The 15,553-nt window shown below is 37.2% G+C and overlaps 1 long non-coding RNA gene across 1 annotated transcript; it reads left to right on the top strand.

The window, feature by feature from the left end:
- The first annotated feature begins 10,804 nt into the window (after positions 1 to 10,804).
- On the top strand, positions 10,805 to 11,648 carry LOC131173309 (uncharacterized). The gene is made up of 2 exons (XR_009143558.1): positions 10,805 to 10,869; positions 11,430 to 11,648. It is a non-coding gene; the product is annotated as an uncharacterized LOC131173309 (long non-coding RNA).
- The last annotated feature ends 3,905 nt before the right edge of the window (positions 11,649 to 15,553 follow it).

Genomic DNA, 15,553 nt, shown 5'->3' with positions numbered 1-15,553 from the left:
CGTTTTCCGGCTGTTTGGGGCAGCGGCTGGCCGTGGGGAAGGGGTGGGGCGGCGCGCCGGTGAGCTGGGGTGGCGGGGGAGGTGGCTAGCCGGCGAGCTGCTGCAGGAGAAGAGAGAAAACGAGAGAAAGAGAGAAGGAGGAGGAGACGCGCGCGGGAAAAAAAGAAGAAGGAGAGGGAGCCAGTCCGATCCGGTCTGATTCGATTCGGCCGGTTCGATTCGGAATACAAAATTTTAAATTTTTACTCTGCCTCGGGACCGAAAAGAGGTCCAAAAATTCCAAAAAAATTTCAGAAAACTCAGAAGAATTTGTAGACTCCAAATATATTTTTAGTTTTGCCACGTGGTCTTTAAATAAATTTTTAAAAATCATCAAAGTTTATATTTTCGAAAAATCGAACCCGATTTTTAAAATCCGAAAAATCTCAAATAATTTCTTAAAATTTAATAAAATTAAAATATCAATAATACTCATAAAATAATAAAATTTAAAATTTTGGGGTGTTACATTCTTCCCCCCTTACAGAAAATTCGTCCTCGAATTTTACACAAGGCAAAATAAAGTACAAGATTACACATTAAACAGATAAGGGTACTTGCTATGCATTTCCTGTTCTGACTCCCAGGTGCACTCTTTCACTGACTGACTCCTCCACAAAACCTTAACCATAGGGATTTATTTTGATCTTAGCTGTCTCACTTGATAGTCCACTATGGCTACAGGTTGCTCTTCAAATGTCAAATTCTCTTTTAGCTCTATTACATTTGGCTATAGTACATGAGAAGGATCTGGAATGTATTTCCTGAGCATGGAGATGTGAAATACGGGATGAACGTGAGAAAGGTTGGGTGGTAGCTCCAACCGGTAGGCAACTGCTCCAACTCTATCAGTAACCTCAAAAGGTCCAATATACCGAGGTGCCAACTTGCCCTTCTTTCCAAATCTCATCACTCCCTTCATCGGAGAAACCTTCAGGAATACATAGTCGCCTACTGCAAACTCCACATCCCTCCGTCTAGGGTCTGCATAACTCTTCTGCCTACTGAAAGCTGTTTTCAATCGTTCCCTGATTAAGGGAACTATCTCTGAAGTGTATTGCACTAGGTCTACATCATGCACCTTTGCCTCTCCCATTTCCGTCCAACATAGAGGGGACCTACACTTTCTTCCATATAGTGCCTCATAGGGTGCTACTCCTATGCTAGAATGGTAACTATTATTCTAGGCAAACTCCATCAAAACTAGCTGATCATCCCATTGACCTCCAAAATCCAAAACACTCATGCGAAGCATGTCTTCCAGTGTTTGGATTGTTCTTTCAATTTGTCCGATGCATGCGAGGGTGGAAAGCAGTACTAAAGTTCAACTGTGTGCCCAGTGCCTCCTGCAACTTTCTCCAAAATCGAGAAGTGAACTAGGGCCCTCTATCAGATATTATGGAAGCCAGAATTTCATGCAATCTGACTATTTCTCGAATGTAGAGTCGGGCATACTGTGCCACAGAATATGTAGTCTTCACAAGTAAGAAGTGAGCTGATTTGGTTAGACGGTCTACAATTATCCATATCGAATCATATCCTCGCGTGGTACGAGGCAACCCAGTCACAAAATCCATAGTAATCATTTCCCACTTCCATTTTGGGATAGGGAGCTCTTGCAGCTTCCCTGACGGTCTCTGATGTTCAAACTTCACCTTCTGACAAGTCAAGCACTTGGACACAAAGTCTGCTATGTCTCTCTTCATGCCATTCCACCAATAGCTATCCTTCATATCATGGTATATCTTGGTGGAGCCTGAGTGGACATTGTACAGTGTATAGTGTGCCTCTTGCATGATTTCATTTCTGAGATTGTCCACATCGGGCACACATATCCTAGAACCTTGCATAAGGGCGCCATCATTGGCAAACCCGAACTCACCACCTTCACCTTGCTGTACTCTTTCTATGATTTTTATCAATTGTTGGTCTCTGTGCTGGGAAACTCTAACTCTGTCTCGCAAGTCTGGCCTCACTGAAAAATGAGCCAATAATACCCCCTCATCTGAAAGATCTAGGATTAAACCTTGATCCATCAACTCGTGTATTGCCTGAATCAACGGTCTCTTCTCTACTGAAATGTGCGCCAAACTGCCAGAAGATTTTCTGCTCAAAGCATCTGCTACCACATTGGCCTTCCCAGGGTGGTACTGGATGGTGCAATCATAGTCTTTCAGAAGCTCCATCCATCTCCTCTGTCTCAAGTTTAAGTCCCTCTGTTGGAAGATGTACTTCAAACTCTTGTGGTCGGTGTATATCTCGCACACTTCACCATATAGGTAGTGTCTCCAGATATTTAGTGCAAAGACTACAGCCGCCATTTCCAAATCATGGGTGGGGTAGTTCTGCTCATGCCTCTTCAGCTGCCTTGAAGCATAAGCCACTACTTTTCCATTCTGCATCAAAACACACCCTAGGCCAACTCTGGAGGAGTCACAATACACGGTGTATCCTTCACCACTCATAGGTAGTGTCAACACAGGGGCGGTGGTTAGACACTCCTTAAGCTTCTGGAAGCTCTTCTCACAGTCATCTGTCCAAATGAATGGAACATTCTTCCGAGTTAACTTAGTTAAGGGAGTTGCTATCCTGGAAAAATCTTGCACAAAACGCTTATAGTAGCCAGCTAGGCCCAGAAAACTTCGCACCTCAGTGACTGTTGTAGGCCTAAGCCAATCAGTTACAGCTTCAATTTTCTTGGGATCCACTTGAATACCTTCCCTAGAAACCACGTGTCCTAATAATGAGCTGTTTTCTAGCCAAAATTCACATTTTGAAAATTTGGCATATAGCTGGTGCTCCCTCAAAGTTTGCAACACCATTCTCAAGTGCAACACATGTTCTTCCTCTGTCCGAGAGTATACCAAAATGTCATCTATGAATACGATGACAAAACGGTGCAAAAATGGCTTGAACACCCGGTTCATCAAGTCCACGAAGGCTGCTGGTGCATTAGTGAGTCCAAAAGACATCACCAAGAACTCATAATGACCATATCTTGTCCTGAATGCCGTTTTGGACACGTCCTCATTCCTGATTCTCAACTGATGGTAGCCTGATCGCAGGTCTATCTTGGAAAAGAATCTAGCCCCTTGGAGCTGATCAAACAGATCGTCGATCCGAGAAAGTGGATACTTGTTCTTCATAGTCACCTTGTCCAGCTGTCTATAGTCAATGCACAACCTTAATGACCCATCCTTCTTTCTCACAAACAAAACAGGAGCACCCCAGGGTGAAGTGCTCGAACATATGAAACCTTTGTCCAACAGCTCCTGTAGTTGCTCCTTTAACTCTTTCAATTCTGTTGGGGCCATCCTGTAAGGTGGCATTGATATGGGGTTTGTACCCGGAACAACATCGATCTGAGAACTCTATTCCCCTTTACGGTGGCAACCCCGAAGCTCTTCAGGGAAGACATCCATGAATTCTCTGACAACAGGAACATTTTCCATGTTGACACCTTCTACAGATGTATCTCTCACCAATGCCAAATACCCTTGGCATCCATGCCTCAATATTTTTCTAACACTAATTGCTGACACCAAGTTATATGGAGCCACGCTCCTATCACCATCAAAGCTAAACTCTTCCACACCGGGTATGTGGAAATACACCTTTTTGTTCCTGCAGTCTAAAGTGGCATAATGAGTTGCCAACCAATCCATCCCCAAGATTACATCGAAATCCATTACTGGTAGAGGAACTAAGTCTGCTAGGAGAATCTTTCCATCCACTAGTACTGGGCTACCCAGAAAAACCATATCTATATCTATGTTGTCACTAAGTGGGGTAGCTACCGACAAAGGGCATTCTAAAGTTATAGGGTTTCTACCCAATCTCATGGCAAACACAGGGGAGACAAATGAGTGCGTAGCACCCGGATCTATCAAAATACGAGCCTCATAGGAACATACTAGTAGAATACCTGCCACAACTGCATTGGAAGCCTGAGCATCCTGGTGGGTCAGGGTGAAAACCAGAGCTTGACCCCTACCCTGAGTGGCAGAACCCTGATATTGACTTCTAGCTCCTGATCTGCCTCCAAATCCACGTCCCCCTTGTCCTCGGCCACATGTTGAATGGCCCACTGCCATCTTTGGAAGTACCCGGATACAACTGACGAGGAATATTTGCAACAGAACCCTGTGACCCCATCTGTGGCTCGCTGAACACGGGGCATTCCCTAGCAAAGTGACCTGGTTGGCCACACCTGAAGCATACTCCTGAACCCATCATACAAGGTCCTGAATGTCCTCTTCCACACTGTGCACAAGGTGCCAAAGAGGATCCTGAACCAGACCCCGAACTGCTGTACCCTGAACTGTGACCACTGCTGGATCCGTACCCTGGTCTGAACCCTCGAGGTTTGTGTCTAAAACCACTCTTCTTATTCCTACTTCTTCCTCTGTAATTACTCTGGCCACCACTATCTGGAGCACCCATATGGGGAGCACCTGAAGAACCTCTGCTCTGTTTTTCTTTGCTCTTCCGCTGTCATCCACAGTATAGTTAATCTCTATCTGTCTGGCTCGATCAACTACCACATCAAACGACTGATCATACATCATGGCCAGGTTTGCATACCTCCTGTCAAGCCCCTTTAGGAACCTCTTCACCTTCATAGTTTCTGTAGCAACTGCTGTAGGGGCATACCTGCTCAACTCAAGAAATTCTGTAGCAACTGCTGTAGGGGCATACCTGCTCAACTCAAGAAATTCTGTAGCATATTCATCTACAGACCTGTCATTCTGTCTTAAGGCCTCAAAGGCCCATTGCTTTTGGTCTCTGAAACTTTCTGGCACAAACCAATTAATGAACAGTTCCACAAACTGAGTCCACAACAAACCCTCCATCGGAGGTGATATGTAGTCATTCATCCATTGTCTAGGCATAGGCCCAATGACATGCTGCATACACTCTATAAGTCTTCTATCAGTCAACTGCAATTACATTCTGCACATGCAGGAATCCAAAAACCGATATGCATCATCTGACACATCATAAGTACCAGGCACCAACTTCTTGAAATTGATGATCTGTTTGTAAGGTTCCCCTCTTGGTGCGGTAGACTGCTGCTACTGTGGAGGGTGGACCATATATTGCGCTATCATATCGATGGTTCTCTATAACCCAGCTAGAGTAGCTGCCATGGGGTCTATGGGACCCTGTGCCATGAAAGACTGATCCTGAACTGTTGGCAGCTGCTCTTCTACTTGAGCAGCTCTAGGCCTCCTACCTCGCCTCCTCGGGGTAGGCGCCTCATCCTGTGCTGACACCTCGTCAGCACATCCAGTTGATGCGATGGCGGCTCTCACCTTCTACGCATTTTCCTGAAATTCAGCAGCATTAGCCCACAAAATTCAAAATTACTCATTACACAGCTCTATAGACTCATATTTACACACAATATATGAAGCAGAAACTAGAAGTAAAGATGACAATGCAAGACGAATGTGGACCCTATTTTTTCGCATGTGACTCCTAGTAGACTCTTTCCAATACTTTAGACAAACATTCCCTAAGAATCTGGAGCCTAGGCTCTGATACCACATTTGTCACGACCGAACCTATGGGCCGGACCGGCACTAGGACCTGGGCTAGCCTAAAGCCCCCGAGGCCCGTAGTAAGCCTAACTATTCATTAACCCAACTCTAAGGCCCATTTGGGCCCAATTTCAAGAAATCAACCGGACAGAGTTTGGCCATAAAATGGATCTTCCAACGGGGAGTTTTTTACTCACCCGACCTGTAAACACAGTAAATACTCAATTAGGGAGCTCAGCTCACCCTCCACATACTCATATCATCATAAAAATATATGGGAGCTCAGCTCTCTCATCCAGTCCATCAAACATGCATATCATTATACGTTTATAGGTCCAACATGATAATAATATTACAAACCAAAATCAAATAAGTACTTCTAACACATGCAGAAATTCTAGGAGTAAATAAAATTACACAAATATTGATAAACAACCTGCGAAGGAGAAAAGCAGGTTAACCACAATAAAATCCTCCTGTAGCCTAAAAAAATATTGAACAGGAGTGAGCGTTCGACTCAGAGAGTAAAATATCAATTTTAACCATAATCTCTATAACTATCTAAAACTAATGCAGCCTGTGGAGTGAAATGCAGCATCAGCAATAAATTCACATCATAACAGCAAAAAGGTAATTTGGAGCACTCACACACCCAATAATATCAATCATAATATATGGGAGCTGATCCCCTATACAGCTCTCTTAAATCCAACCTGGTGCCAGCGAAGAACTCAAGCCGGACTTTCGCTTAATAAACCAAATCGGGGTCCCAGCGAAGAACTCAAGCCGTGACTACCCGTCCTATCCATAGTCCACACCACATCACACGCCAACGCACGCACACTGCTCCAAATTACCACAACAACATACATGGCACTTTCACAGTTATGAATGCAACATAAATCGTGCCTAGGATTTATCTACATAGATATATGCATATAAGTGATGTATGGGCATACTTAAACATATAATAATATCGAAATTACAATTAAAATTAATATTTTACTCACAGACTTGACAACGGTCACTGTGGCGGCTGGACGGAGGAAGAAGGCTGTCCCGGCTCACCTGACAATTACATTATAATTATTTAATATAATTGACTCAATACAAATCAAGAAAAGACCAAATACGTCCTAAGTCGTGCCGAAAATCTGGCAGAGTCTCCCCTATACCTAGAACCTACCCAACCTGCAAAAGGGCTCAAAACACACTTCTATATTCGCAACTCATATATCCATAATTCAATCACATCACACAGCCCCTCCTGGGCCCATCAAATCAGTCATCCATCACAATATGTAAAATTTCAAGTCCTTATAATTGATCATTTTTGCAAAAACTACCCAAACAAGCTCTAAAAATTCTAAAACTTTGCCCCGCGGTTCTTAGCAATATTACTAGACTATTGCAAAAAGAATCATAATTTTCTGAGCTATCAAGAATATTTTATGAATTTTTTATCCTATTTAAGCACTAGAAAATTACGAAAAGCAAGGTTCGGGTTTACCTTTGCCAATTCCGACTTCGGGAACGCGCTCGGAATGTCTGACAATGGTGGGGTAGCCAAAACCTCGATCCAGTTTTTGAGACTTTTCTGGTAGCGGGTCTGTCTGGCCGGAAATTCACAGACCCGGACAACTGTCGAATTTTCTCGAATTGAGGATACCTACACGAAGCCCACAACACGGGGGTTAGTACATAAATTTTTTTCAGAATTTTCTAAGCTCATTTAATGCTCGGAAAAACACTGCGAAGTTCTGTGAGACCCACCGTAAAACGGTGTCGAAAAATTTTGAAATTTATATCCCCGCGAAGCTCTCGACGAGTGGAGCGCTCTGGTACTCTCGATTTTCTCGTGGGGTTCACGGTTTGCGAGAAATCTAGCCCGAAAGTCAAAATGGGCTAAAACTTCCCGGGCAAAAATTGGACAAACCGCTCAATGAATTTCGGTGTTCTTAGTGTCTATGGAAAGCTCTCGATGAGTAGATGAGTTTAGATACAAGACCCGGTCCGATTGGTGGCCGGATCGACCGGATTTTGGCCGAAAAGATGAACGGTCGCGCGCGCAAGGGAGGGGCGTTCGCGCGCGTTTTTCGGCTGTTTGGGGCGGCGGCCGGCCGTGGGGAAGGGGTGGGGCGGCGCGCCGGTGAGCTGGGGTGGCGGGGGAGGTGGCTGGCCGGCGGGCTGGGGCGGGAGGAGAGAGAAAACGGGAGAAAGAGAGAAGGAGAAGGAGACGCGCGCGGGAGAAAAAGAAGAAGGAGAGGGAGCCGGTCCGATTTGACCGGTCCGATCCGATCTGGTTCGATTCGGCCGGTTCGATTCATAATATAAAATTTTGAATTTTTACTCTGCCTCAGGACCGAAAACGAGGTCCAAAAATTTCGAAAAAATTCCAGAAAACTCAGAAAAATTCATAGATTCCAAATATATTTTTAGTTTTGCCACATGGTCCTTAAATAAATTTTTAAAAATCATCAAAGTTTATATTTTTTGAAAATCAAACCCGATTTTTAAAATCCGAAAAATCTCAAATAATTTCTTAAAATTTAATAAAATTAAAATATCAACAATACTCATAAAATAATAAAATTTAAAATTTTGGGGTGTTACAAGAATGGTGATGCAATCTAGTATTCTTGAGTCACCAGATGAAAGTAATTGGATCTCAAATATCTTGAAATCACAAAGCCAATGAGATTGGCCATTTAGTGACAGCTACTCCGACGTTCAAATGAGAGAGTGTTTTAAGATGCTTTAAAGGCAATGTAATAAAGACAATATGAGAATGAATGTTAAAACGTACCTGAATAGGTGCTATAAGCCTATTTATATGGTAATAGGAGACATCCCAGCATGATTCTCAAGATTCCGTTGATTAATGCTGAGCTGTATGTTGTTGTACATTACAAAACTGTACCCTGTTAGTGTCATTCCCGATATTGATCTGCTTTACCATTTTCAATGACTTTTGCCCTGTCCACGTTATATCGAGCTCATTCTTATTAATCCGAGCTCTATCTTGACAATTTGGGCAAATGATCTCACTGATCTCTTCGTGATTGGCCTTAATGACCCTGCATTGATACTAGATCACCATTGTAAGGTTCATTTTCTTTTTGGATCCAATCTCTATTTGGTCGGATCGAACCAAGTGAGTTCAGCCCAATAGAGACTGAGTCAGATCTTAGAGTGACTATATCAAATGAATTACAATTTCTTCTTCTCCTTTGAATGAAGTTTCAACAATTGTTACTTTTTAATTTTTGCTTACAATATATATTTAAAAAAAAAAATCCAAACTAACATGAAGAATCAAAGAACAAAATGCATATAGAGAGAAAGGGAGAACATGAGCAAGAAAGGAAAAGAGTTCCAATTTTGTATCTGCCTCCCCCTCTATTTAAATTTGCTTCCTCTCAATGTTCACAGGAAAGAAAGACATGCTAGAGAATAAATTATCTGCCCTTCTTTCATTCCCAATGTCTAGCCATGACATGACAACACTTTGAACATACTCTTAAAAATGCCATCCAGGATGGCATTTTCAAGAGTGTTTGTAGCCTTTGTTGTATGATGTGACAACACTATGAAAACACTAATTTGACTGTCATTTCAAGAGAAAGTAGCCATATACAAATGACTTTCTCTTTAAACAAAAATCCCTTTTTGAAATGGCATTTTCTAGTCTAAGTTTTCTCTGAAAACTTCTTTTTTAATTGGCATTTTTTTTTTGTAACACCCCAAATTTTATTATTTATGAGTATTTTTGGTATTTTAATTTTATTTGAATTTTAGGAATTATTTTGAGATTTTTCGGATTTTAAAAATCGGGTTCGATTTTCCGAAAATATAAACTTTGATGATTTTTAAAAATTAATTTAAAGACCACGTGGCAAAACTAAAAATATATTTGGAGTCTACGTATTTTTCTGAGTTTTCGGGAATTTTTTCGAAATTTTTGGACCTCGTTTTCGGTCCCGAGGCAGAGTAAAAAATTCAAAATTTTGTATTTCAAATCGAACCAGCCGAATCGAACCGGACCGGATCGGACCGGTCGAATCGGACCGGTCTCTTCTCTTTTTCTTCCTCTTCCTCCCGCGCGCGACGCTCTCCCCTTCTCTCTCTCTTTTCTCTCTCCTCCCCTGGCCACGGCGCCTCCCTGCGTCCTCCTCGCGGCGCCACCTCCCACCATCCCGGTAGTGGCAGAGCGGCCACGGAAGCGGCGCGATTCCCCCTGCGCCGCTGCTCGACTTCCTCGGCCAATCCGCCGATCCGTCCACCGATTGGACCGGGTCTTGTGTCCAAAACCATCTACTCGGCGAGAGCTTTCCATAGACACCAAGAACGCCGAAATCCATCGAGCGGATTGTCCGATTTTTGCTCGGGAAGATTTTAGCCCATTTCGACTTTTGGGCTAAATTTCTCGAAAACCGTGAATCCCACGAGGAAACCGAGGCCACCAGCACGCTCCATTCGTCGAGAGCTTATAGCGACATTAATTTCGAATTTTTCCGACACCGTTTTTTGGTGGGTCCCACGGAACTTCGCAGTGTATTTTCGAGCATTAAATGAGCTTAGAAAATTCTGAAAATTTTATGTACTAACCCCCGTGTTATGGGCTTCGTGTAGGTATCCTCGATTCTCGGAAATTCGATAGTTGATCAGTGCCGCAAAATTAGGCGAGACGGACGATTCTGGAAAAAGTCTCGAATTGGGTGAGGTTTTGGCTAGCCCCCATTGTCGACGTCCCGAGCGTTCGAAGTCGGAATCGGCAAAGGTAAACCCGAACCTTGTTTTTACGTAATTTTCTAGTGCTTAAATAGGATTAAAAATCCATAAAATATTCGTGGTAGCTTAGAAAATTACGATTCTTTTTGCAATAGCTTAGTAATATTGCTAAGGACCGCGGGGCAAAGTTTTATAATTTTTAGAGCTTGTTTGGGCAGTTTTTCCAAAAATGATCAATAATAAGGACTAAATTGAAATTTTGCGTATTGTGATTGATGACTGATTTGATGGGCCCAGGAGGGGCTGTGTGATATGATTGAACTGTTGATATGTGGATTGTGAATATAGAAGTGCGTTTTTAGCCCTTTTGCAGGTCGGGTAGGTCCTAGGTATAGGGGAGACTCTGCCGAATTTTCGGCACGACTTAGGACGTAATTGGTCTTTTTCCTTGTTGTATTGAGTCAGATTGTATTAAATAAATGTAATATGATTGTCAGGTGAGCCGGGACAGCCTTCTTCCTCCGCCCAGCCGCCACAGTAATTTGTCGTCAAGTCTGTGAGTAAAATATTAATTTTAACTGTAATTTCGATATTATTATATGTTCAGCATGCCCATGCATCACTTATATGCATATATTTATGTAGTTAAACTCTAGGCACGAATTATGTTGCATTGATAACTGTTAATGTGCCATGAATGTTGTTGTAGTAATTTGGAGCAGTGTGCGTGCGTTGGCGTGCGTGTGATGTGGTGTGGACTATGGATAGGACGGGTAGACACGGCTTGAGTTCTTCGCTGGGACCCGGTCCTTCGGGGTAGACACGGCTTGAGTTCTTATGGGACCCCGATTTGGTATTTAAGTGGAAGTCCGATGAGTTCTTCGGCACAGTTGGATTTAAGAGAGTTGTATAGGATCGGCTCCATATACTATGAATGATGTTACAGGTGTGTGAGTGCTCCAAATTACCTTTTGATGCTATGATGTGAATATGGTGTTGATGTTGCATTTCACTCTACTGAGTTGCATTATTTTCAGATAGTTAAAGAGATTATAGTTAACAATGATATTTTACTCTCTGAGTCGAACGCTCACTCCTGTTCAAAAATTTTTACAGGCCACAGGAGGATATTTTGTTCTGGGTTAACCTGCTTTTCTACCTCGCAGGTTGTTTATCAATATTGTGTAATTTTAATTACTCCTAGAATTTTCGCATGTGTTAGCAGTATTTATTTGAATTTGGTCTGTAATATTTTTATCATGTTGGACCTGTAAACTTAAATATGTTATGCATGTTGATGGATTGGATGAGGGAGCTGAGCTCCCATTTATTTTATGTTGATGAGTATGTGGAGGGTGAGCTGAGCTCCCCAATTGAGTATTTATTGTGTTTACAGGTCGGGTGAGTCAAAAACTCCCCGTTGGAAAGTCCATTTTATGGCCGGACTCTGTCCGTTTGTTTTCTTGAAATTGGGCCCAAATGGGCCTTAGAGTTGGGTTAATGAATAGTTAAGGCTTACTACGGGCCTCGGGGGCTTTAGGCTGGCCCAGGTCCTAGTGCCGGTCCGGCCCATAGGTTGGGTCGTGACATTTTTAGTCCCATTACTTTTGTAAATAGTTTTAAATTCACATTACTTTGGTAAATAATTTTTATTTTAGTATTATTTTATAATTAAAATGGTTTTTAAAAAATAAAATTGAATTTGGCTTAAAGAAAGAATCATATTAAGGATAATATTAATAAAATATTTATATTTGACTCGAAATAGCTTTTCCTGATCACAGGCATGAGAGGCTTAGATTGGAATCCAAGTTATTTTTTACCATTACAATTTATGATTGAGAGTAGAGATTTAAATATAATAATTTTTATAATAAATTTTAGCATTAGGATTTAATTTATGAAGTTGCTTAAAGATTTGGGTTAATTATATAATTATTCCCTAAAAGTATGTGTGAAGCACTAAAATAGAAGTGTCAAAATTAAAGTTAAAGAAGTAATGGATTCAACACTTAGAATATAATTTAAAAGGTAATTTATTATATGTTATTAGGAAAATTTTTGTCTAAACTCGATTTATTATGGACTTAAGATACAAATATGATTTTTTAGAATCCCACATCGATTGTGGAGTATGCATGAGTGTGGGTTATAAAAGAACAAAAACTTCATTAAAATTGCGATGATTTTAACGACGGTCCATTTTCGTAACTAACTTGTTTGTGCTTGTGTTTTACCTCTAACGAAAAAAAAAGGCAAAAAACCAAGGGGAGAGTCGGTGTGCATGAGTTTGGAGTGGAAAAATCGGGACAGACCCATCTTCCAATGGACTGATCCTTTGGGATCCCACATCAATTATGGAGTGTGCGTGAGTGTGAGTTACATAGGGACAAAGACTCCGTTAAAATTGTCATAATTTTAACAATAGTCCATTCCCGTTACTAATCCATGTGTGTGTGAGTTTTATTTATGAAAAAAAAAATATAAATATGTAAAATTCATGTATGTAATAAGTAGGTCCACTATACATCTTATGTCTTAGGTCCATAGTGAATTAGGTATAGACATGAAAAATCATAAATTCCTAATTATATCTCAGTGTGTGTGTATATATATATATAAAGGCATTTCTAATATTTTATGTAGCATAAAAATAAATTTATTTTTATTTTTACATAATTTTAGAAAAATATAACTAATATAATTAAATAACAAATTTTATTAAGTTCTTTTAATATATCCTCAACTCATATTATTTTAATAAAAATTAAATAATTTATGTTATTGAATTATTTTTAAAATTAATAAATTTTATTTTTTTAATATATAATTAAATAAGGTGTATCAATAAGTAAATAAATAAATTATTATTTTAAAATAGAAAGTAATTTAGGGAAGAACTAACTCCTTAGGAGAATACACTCCATTTATTTGCGAAAAATATTTTTCACAATTTTTAATGTTTGTGGCATTTAAGAAATGAGTAAATAAAAAATATTTTTCAATTAAAGAAATAGTTTAATAAAAAATATTTTTTAATTAAAAAAAATAAATCATTTAAAAAAAATGATATAATCTTTTCAAAGGAAAGAATCATTTTTGAGAAATTTTGATAATTTTATTAAAATATAAAAATATTTATATAAATATATATTATTAATTTAATATTACAGTCAAACAATAAAAAATACTTTCTTAAAAATTATTAATTTTCATGAAAATTATTGTTTGAAATCATGAAAAATATTTTTTATATATAATTTTTTTTTTAGCAGAACCTAAAATAAAAATAATTAATTATCATGGTGCCATGTTAATGTAGTAGAGTTAACACGTTTTTCAATATAATTCATATGTAGGGAGCACTATTCAATTCAAATCAAATAAATCAATTAAATTAAATTAATTTTATAATTAGATTAGATTTATATGATAATTCAATTTAATCAATTTTAGTTCATGAGATTTTCAGTTACTTCAATTTAATTTGATTTTAAAAAAATTTAATAAAATTAAATTAAATTGAATCAATCGAATAAAGTGAAAATCAGTAATAAAATAAGATAAAAATGAGGTCAAAGTAAAAAGCTAATTAGGAAAAAAAATTGGAAAGGAAACAGAGGCTGTTAGTTGCTGGCTCTTCACCGAAAAGTGTAAAAAGGACAGTAGCCCATCATATTCGGCCTTTGTTTATTTTCTTTGCAGCGCTTTAAAATGCCTTGATTGGATTGATAGAAAAGGGAGGGAAAGGAAAATAAGAGGAGAAATTAAAGTGGAAATTCACTTTGCTTTGTTTGGAAAAGCAAGGGAAAAGACTTCCTTCACTACAAAATTACCTACGTGCCCTCAATTATATGTTTCAATTTAGGCCAATTAACAAAAAAAAAAAAAAAACATTTAGGTCAAATCTTATTCAAAATTTGTAATTTTGTATGAAATATCCCAACTTATAAGATTTGTCACTAGAAGTAAAATTTAAAAAATTAATGATAAATTATAATACAATACTTGAAATTTTATTTAATAAATAAATATTTTGTATATAACCTATACATTTCACGTTTTTAGTCATTGAATAAATTTTATATTTAATAATAAAATATATTTTATATTTATTTTTAAATAAAATTTTATACTAAAAATATTTTTATTAAAAAATATTTTTATTAATTAAAATTAATATAATTATCTTTTGAATCAAACTAAATAAATATATGTTTATGGATATAAAATATAAAAATAAATTTATGTCTTTTTACAAAGTAATTTCAGAAAAAATATAAAATTAAAAAAATATATCTCACATAAATTATAGTATCAATTAAATAAAATATATATTTTATATATAATTTACTCTAATTAAAGTATATGTTTTATTTAATGAATATTATAATTTATAATAAATTGAGTTTAAACATAAAATTTTTTTACTTATTTTTTCTTTTATCCTTGTGAAAAGAAGAATAGGATTGTCGAATCATGCTTGTTATTGCATTAAGTTTTCTTGCCCTTAAATTAATAGTCAAACTCATTGATTAGTTTTTCAAATAATTAGTGAGTAATAATTGAAAAAAAAGATATGTAGAGTCGATTTATCATAATATATAATATTTAATAATTTTATATAATTATATGAGTTATTCACATTATAAATCTTATAAAAAATAAAAAAAATTTATTTTATAAATATAATTTATATATATATATATATAAGTTTTTCACACTATAAATTTTATGAAAAATGAAAATAAAATATACGAGTTCTTTACAAATTTTCATAGAATTATTATTTATTTTTCTTTCTTTTTTTAAAGAAAATAATAAAATTGTAAAATTATGTATATTATTGCATTACGTTATTTTTTTATTTCTTTTCTATTAAAATTTAAATTTATTAATGGATTTTTCAAAAATTTAATAAAAAATTAATGAAAAAATTAATGTTTGAATTTAATTTATTATAAGTAGTAGCATTTATTAAATAAAATATATATATTAATTAAAATATATTATATATAAAATATATATTTTATTCAATAGATACTATAATTCACGTGGGATATATTTTTTAAATTATATATATATATATTTTAAAATTATTTTATAAAATGTATAAATTTATTTTTTACATTTTATATTTTAATACATATATTTATTAGATTTAATTTAAAATATAGTTATGTTAATTTTAACTAATAAAACTATTTTTAATATAAATTTTCATTTTAAAAATAAATATA

Source organism: Hevea brasiliensis, chromosome 14 (assembly GCF_030052815.1).
Source record: "Hevea brasiliensis isolate MT/VB/25A 57/8 chromosome 14, ASM3005281v1, whole genome shotgun sequence".
NCBI lineage: Eukaryota > Viridiplantae > Streptophyta > Magnoliopsida > Malpighiales > Euphorbiaceae > Hevea > Hevea brasiliensis.
This window is presented reverse-complemented; position numbering and strand designations above follow the sequence as displayed.